Below are 7888 nucleotides of genomic sequence, written 5' to 3'. Positions count from 1 at the left end.
GAAATTTCGAGCCTTACCCAATCTCTGGTGATGCAAACTAGTATAATCTGAGTTATTCTCTATAGGTGCCCTAACACACCTTAATCCGTTAGGTGGCGACTCTAACAACCAATTCCTTTTCCCTACTCTCTCATAAGGAGTTGTCAAAATGTCAAAACCTGATTTTGCGAGAAAAAGAGGGTGCGACAGTTCCATGTAGATTTCTTCCTCCAAATCTCTATTTAAGAATGTCGTCTTAACATCCATTTGATGAATTTCAAGACCATAAACTGCAGCTAATGCTACTAATGTTCGTATGGACGTAATTCTTGTAACTGGAGAGTGTGTATCAAAATAGTCAAGACCTTCTTGTTGTCTATACCCTTTGACCACAAGTCTTGCCTTATATTTATCAATAGTGCCATCATCTTTCATTTTCCTATTAAAAATCCATTTAGAATCCAACGGTTTATTTCCAGGAGAAAGATCAACCAATTCACATATATGGTTGTTCAATATGGATTCTATTTCACTATTGGCTGCCTCTTTCCAAAATAATGATTCCGAAGAAGACATAGCTTCTTTAAATATTCTAGGCTCATTTTCCAATAAGAAAGTCACAAAATCTGGTCCAAAAGAAGTAGACATTCTTTAACGTTTACTACGTCTTGGATCCACCTGATTAAACGTACTTTCTTTTGTTTCGTCCCGAGGTCGTTTAGAACTATCACCAATCGACTCATATTCCTTTTTATACGGATATATATTTTCGAAGAACTCAACATTATTTGATTCTATAACCATATTATTATGAATGTCGGGATTTTTTGATTTATGAACCAGAAATCGATATGCTTTACTATCGGTCGCATATCCTATGAAAACATAATCAACAGTTTTCAGTCCTAATTTTACCTTTTTGGGTTTAGGAACTTGCACTTTTGCCAAACACCCTCACACCTTAACGTAACGTAAATGGCTATTTATGCAAAATAAAACGGGAATTCAAAATGCGGAGGAAAATTAATTTTCATTTACAAAAATAGATAATTTGGATTAAATAATATTACGTTATTCTTTAATATTAACAAATAAATTTGGTTCAAAAAATTAATCTCCGAAGTCGAGCTGAGCGACGACGGTGCGAGGCTTGCCTTCTTCTTAACTCTTTAAGAGCTAGAAGAAGAGCAATTGTATATATACCCTGTCACGACCCAACTTTCCCTCTGTTTGGATATCGTGATGGCATCTAGTCTTAGGGACTAGGTAAGCCTAACTCGTACTGAAATACAATAATAATAAATGGAACTTAGCAGTCTTGAAGCAAAAATCTCTACAAAGTTTAAAAATTCCCAAAACCTGGTAGTACAAGTCATAAGCTCTACAAAGTTTGCTACAACTCCTAAATACAATTATTTGGAAACGAATAAAACAGTGTGAGTACAAAATAGGAAGGTGACTCTGAAGCCTGCGAACGCAGCAACAAGTTTACCTTGAGTCTCCTCGGCAAGAATCCACACAGCTACTATCGAACAATACCTGGATCTGCACAAAAATAATAAGCAGAAGTGTAGTATGAGCACACTACAGGGTGCCCAGTAAGTATCAAGACTAACCTCGGTGGAGTAATGACGAGGAAGAGTCAAGACACTTACTGGTCTAATAAACAGAACAAGTATAAGTATAGAAACAACAGAACATGATATTTATATAAAGACTACGCGATACAGACAATAATACAGTAATTACAATGAGGAAAGAAAATAGCAAGTACTCAACGAAACACCATAAGGAAAATACAGAAAGGTAAACGAGAATACAACCCAAATCCGAAATCACAAATAAAGTAAAGACAAGTCATAACTCGACAACTACGACAGTTTTCACCTTAAGTCTTAACCAACAAACATCAATCAAATAGTCAAACCTTTCAAGTGATAGAAATGTTTCAAAATACAGTTCCTTCAAATAAATATTCTTTTCAAAAATAGTTCTTTCAAAATAAACATTTTCTGAATATAATCTTTTCAAATAAATATTCATCGAGTATAAGTCACCTTATGACATTTCAAAATAGTTAATTCAAGATAAGTACCTTCGAACATAATCTTTTCAAATAGATAACCTTCGAATATAAGTCACCCTGTGACACCTCGTCTCATATTCATACAATATGAGTCTCAATAGTAGAACCCTAACACTTGGCATTTTGTACCCTCATCACACCTCATAATCATACTGACAACTCACGTGCCAAATAGAGCCACTCTCACATGGAAGGCCAATAAACTGGGGTGTGCATCTATACTCAGCTATATCAAGAAGTCTCCTGTCCGATTAGGGTACTTAGCCACGTGTACGCTTGTGCAAGTATCCCAACATAGTTCGTTCCAGCTAGTAAGTATAAGGAATAGAACAGACATCACATATAATGTTTACACAGGGATAAGATCAATGAAAACAACAACGGAGAATGTAGTGATATTAACAGGGGATCTCCCAAGATATCGTCCCGTAGTCCCAAACGTAAATGTGCAGAGGATCTCCCAGGATATCGTCCCGTAGTCCAAATCGTAAATATATAGGAAAATCTCCCGGAATACCGATCCGTAGTCCCAAAGTAAATATCCAGTATAGGGGGATCTCCCCGGATATCGCCCCGTAGTCCCAATTATAAATGTGCAGGGGGATCTCCCGGAATATCGATCCGTAGTCCCAAAGTAAACATGCAGGGGGATCTCCCAAAATACCATTTCGTAGGCTCAAAGTAAATATACAGCGCAACCAACAGAAACAACAGTTACAGCACAACAGAAAACTCGTACATCACCACAATACCTATAACAACAAAAATGACAGTAATGCAAGGTAGGACAAGTAAATCAACTCAAGGACTGTAAATCACAAGGAAACGGTAGAACCAGATCACAAGGAATAACCACAGAAAAGAATGATGGCATAAATGGAACAGTTCAACAATCGAAAAAACTCACATGTAGCAACGATCCCACAATATACAAGTCAATAACAAGGAAATCAACACGAGTCAAGTAGTCCCAAATAAAGGCAAGTCAACAAAGATATAGATTATCTAAACTCCTTTTATGGTTGGACAATTTCGAGGATATACAACAATTCAACTAAGGAAAGATGACCTTAGCTTCACTGAAGACTAAACAATTTCAAGAGGGATAAAATTAGTTCTCAAATAAGACTAGCAGCTATGAAAAGATAGCATGACAATAAGAAAGGCAAAATTCTTCAATCAGATCAAATAGGAGTCAATTAAGCAATAAGAGTGAATCATGAAGCAATTAATTTCAATTAAGCATGTAGAGGTGAAACTAGTAAATAGGAAACTCAGTCATATCAAGAACACATTCATACGCAGTGAATATAAAGACCTAAGAACCTTAAAAGGCCAATTTTCCACAAATAGGTTCGAGCACGCACTCGTCACCTCGCGTACACGAACTACAATCAACATAGAAGACTCAATTTCTAAGGGGAAGTCCCCCACACAAGGTTAGGCAAGATACTTACCTCAAAGACGACAAACTAATACTCTATAATGCACTTCTCGGGTGAAAAGACCTCAGGATGGCTCAAATCCAACCAAAATAACTTCAAAGCACAATTAAACACATAATAAACTATTCCAGATCATAAAGTCTCAATTCTTAACAAAATCTAAAAATTGGTCCAAAAGTCGACCCCCGGGCCCGCACCTCGGAACCTGACAAATCTTACAAAATCTGAATACACATTCCAATATGAGTTCAACTATACAAAAATTATCAAGTTCCAGACCATTTGGTCCCTCAAATCACGATTTTCGTTTTAGAAATTTTCTTCAAAAACCAACTTCTTCCCCAACCCAAAACATAATTTAAATGATAAAACTGAAGACAAAATCATGGAATATGTTAGATTCTAGGTGAAGAACACTTACCCAATCAATTTTCTTGAAAAACCCCAAAAGAAGCTCTCAAATTCGAAGTTTAAAATCCAAAATATGAAGAAATGGCCAAACCCTCGACTTATATGATTCTGCCAGAACTCCCGCACCTGCGACAAACTTAGCCGCTTCTACGCAACCGCAGGTGCGCCTGACCAATTGCACATGCGCTCCTCTTCGCTTCTGTGCCCAGGGAACCGCTCCTGCGGCACCGCATGTGCGTTCCAATTCTCCGCATCTGCGGAGACTGCCCAGACCAACTCCTCTCGCACCTGCGCTTCCTCCTTCGCACCTGCGACCATCGCATTTGCGCCCAGGGCCCGCAGGTGCGATTACACCAGAACTCAGCCTCTCTAAAACTATGGAAAATTATCCGCAACTCGTCCGAAACACACCGGGGCCCTCAGGACCCCGGCCAAGCATACCAAGAAGTTCCATATACCAATACAGACTCGCTCGAGGTCTAGAATTACATCAAACCACGACGAACTACGAATCACACCATGAATCGAGCTTTTGAACTTTCAAATCTTCCAACTTCTAAAACTCGTGCCGAAACCTATCAATTCAACCCGAAATGACAGTAAATTTTGCAGACAAGTCCCAAATGACAAGACGGAGCTTTTCTAACTCTCGAAATCGCTTTCCGACCCCGATATCACAAAAGTCAACTATGGGTCAAACTTCTCCATTTTCCAAACTTCAACTTTTCCATCTTTCGCCGAAATGCCTCAATTTACCCTACGGACCTCCAAGTCCGAATCCGGACACATGCACCTATGTCCATAATCACCATACAAAGCTGCTGACATCATCCAAAATTTATTCCGGACCCGTTTACTCAAAAGTTGAATTCCGGTCAAATTCTCGTCGTTTGAACTCCCAAATCTAGTTTCCTTCTTCCAATTCAACTCCGAATCATCCTGTAACTGAATTCAACCATGCACACAAGTTAATACTCATATTATGAAGCTGTTCCAGACCTTACGCCGTCGAACGGAGTTTATTTTCTCAAAACAACCGGCCGCGTTGTTACATCCCCATCAAAAATCTTTTCCTCCTTCAATATGGGACAATGTCCCTTTGTCAAGGAGGGAAACTCAAACATTTCATTTTCTCTCCATTTCCCATTCACCCTCTTTTAAGCTAAATAAAGCTTAAAAAATCCAGCAATCCCCCATTTAATCATGGTTAATTATTACTTATTTTCTCATATTATTTATCATATAATCACGATTAATAGATATATTTGGTCTAAACATCCACCGAAAAACGAAAATACCATAAAGAATGGAAGGAAAATTGGGAAGTTTGGTGTGAGTGATGAACGCCCACTATCATTCAATCATATTTATCCATTGTGATTGTTAGAAAAGTTTGGAAAAAAAAATTGTGAGAAGTGAAGTGGATTATTTGAGATATGTAATTAGGTCATAAGATTTCCCTTTCATAACGTCAATTCTTACTCCTTCAAAACTAACTACTTTACTCTACAATATTATACGAGGAAAAAAAAACATAAAAGTGTAACTAGTGGAGTTAAATGAAACAAATTTTTTTCAAAAGGCTCTCCACTAAACAATACCACTAGTCAATTTGTTGTTTGCTACTGATGATGTACTTTCGTAATCATCTCATACAGAAGTGGGTAATTAAGTAATGTTTTCCTCATCCTTAACTTTTATTAATCTCATATTATTGAAACAATAATACTAACAAAATTGAATATCCTGCATCTGTTTAACTACTATACACTGATAATGTAAATTATTTTTAAAATAAATACAAGTAATTTTATTTATATAAAGTAGATTAAACTAACCTATTACGATAGGTAACATTATATTGATAGTACAAGTGCTATCAATATATATGAGTTAAATCTATTAATTCTGCTTATATTGTGCTAGTTGCGTGGACTGCCGACTACTATTTATCTTTGTGAGTTTCAACACCTTGAATTTTTACTTTATCTCACTCGCTATTCTCCAAAATAATGGGGAAAAAACAAAAGTAAAAAGAAAGAAAAGCACTAGAAGCAGGAACCACTCGAAGCATTAGACTTTATACCGACGCAATACTTTAAAAAGAAATTTTATGGTAAGACGGCATAAGAGGAATTCTTAAATTATCGTCTAATCCATCTTTATATGATTCTTTTATCTTGACGTAATAAGTTAATGATTTAAAGTTCTACATACCGACGATAATATATAAGCTTTACACTATCAAAGTTAACTTAATTGACAACGATTAACTCTTTATAAGAAATGTTAACGCGGAAACTGTATCGGTCAAAATCTGATCAAGGAGATCACGTCTGAAATAGGGCAACCAAATCGGTCAAAATGGCTAGTTTAGCAATAAAATATTTTAAAGGAATATTCTGAAGAATATTCTTGCATTTGTACTTTCAATAGGTAAGAGATATATGTCCCATATAAGTAGGAATAGAGAGAGAAAGAAGGACCACGTAATATTCAATTTGATAAGCTCTATTTAGAAAAATTAACTTTCAAGTAACTCCAAATATTATATTTATGCAAGATTCGATTTGTTGTTTGTCCGAAACTTTCTCACATCAGATCCGATAAAGTTTCATATATTCCCACGTTTGGTTATCTTCCATCACTCTCCGAGAGAATCATCCACCTCATTGAACATTTAGGTGAATCATTCTCTCTATCTACATTTATTGTCATTTATCATCTTTATTGTTTGCCCTTATCCCCTCATTCACTCATAACAATATCATTAAACATCCTTTTGGTATTTAGTAGCTTTGAATGCGGTTTTTATATTATTGTTATCCATCAATCTTGGATCTAGGATTTAATATATTTTACTAGAATTTACACATTATCATTTATTTAATTAATTTAACAAAAATATATAACACTTTTTGATGAAACAATTTGGTGTTGTCTATGGGGATCGAACCCACGACCACGTGGTTATAAGCCACGTGCTCTGCCACTAAGCCGAAATTTAACACTTCTTGGCCAAAAAGAAACTATAGTAAAATAACATGCTTTAGTCAGATAAAATCGAATTGATAGTATATACTTCCTTTGCGCTGTTTATATAAATTATGAATTCGTAGTTTGAGCTAAATTCCATTATTGTTATACGGCAGTCTCTTTCCAGACATCAATTTAATTTGTTGCCGTAACAGTTCGGTAGATAATACATCAACGTAACCGAAACCGACAGGCATTTGTCTATAATCTCATTACTTAACTGTCAATGACTTAAAAAGCTTCAAAGTAGTGGACCTATTTTCTTTATAGGCCAAAATAGGTCAGACTAGAGGCAGAGGATGCTCTAAAAGAATGAGAATATATAATAATCAATTGAATATAGCAGAAACTAGAAATTATATATCCCTTTTTCCATTTGGTTTCACAAAGGCATTTAGCCTCTATCATTTTAAGAATATATAGGAATCTCATCATACTATTAATTTCTATCTATTATATATTATATATTATATATTATATAGAAGAGAGAAGAGGAGGTCGACCAAGGGCATTATTGTCATTTCAAAAATATAACTGCATTGGTTGCTTGTATAATAGGCTCAAAAGTTTGATTGTGAGTTCTTACTCACGGAAAAAATCAAAAGTAAATGGGGCACAAGCTATTGAATTCTTCAAGTGGATCCCACTTCCCATTCAATATTCAGTATCTTCTTTAAATGCACTACTTTTTTTTTTTTTTTTTTTGTGAAAGCAAATTATTCTCACCTTCACTATTTACAAAATTATTTTTTCAATAAGTATTTTTAACTAGAAATATTATATGTTTGGTAATTTTATAATTAAAACATTCATTTGATTAAAATATACCATGGTAACATAAAGTTATATATAACAATTCTATTATCTCCTTAAGAAATATTTTTTCATTTGTTTTATTCATCAACTGTTTTAGTAAAGAAGATTTTTTTAA

At 35.2% G+C, this 7888-nt stretch overlaps 1 non-coding gene across 1 annotated transcript; it reads right to left on the bottom strand.

Moving 5' to 3' along the window:
• Positions 1–6856: 6856 nt before the first annotated feature.
• Positions 6857–6930, bottom strand: TRNAI-UAU (transfer RNA isoleucine (anticodon UAU)). Its single transcript has one exon. It is a non-coding gene; the product is annotated as a tRNA-Ile (tRNA).
• Between the last annotated feature and the right edge of the window lie 958 nt (positions 6931–7888).

This window comes from Nicotiana sylvestris, chromosome 9 (assembly GCF_000393655.2).
Source record: "Nicotiana sylvestris chromosome 9, ASM39365v2, whole genome shotgun sequence".
Lineage (NCBI taxonomy): Eukaryota > Viridiplantae > Streptophyta > Magnoliopsida > Solanales > Solanaceae > Nicotiana > Nicotiana sylvestris.
The sequence above is the reverse complement of the archived record's forward strand: the minus strand, read 5'-3'. Positions and strand labels throughout refer to the sequence as shown.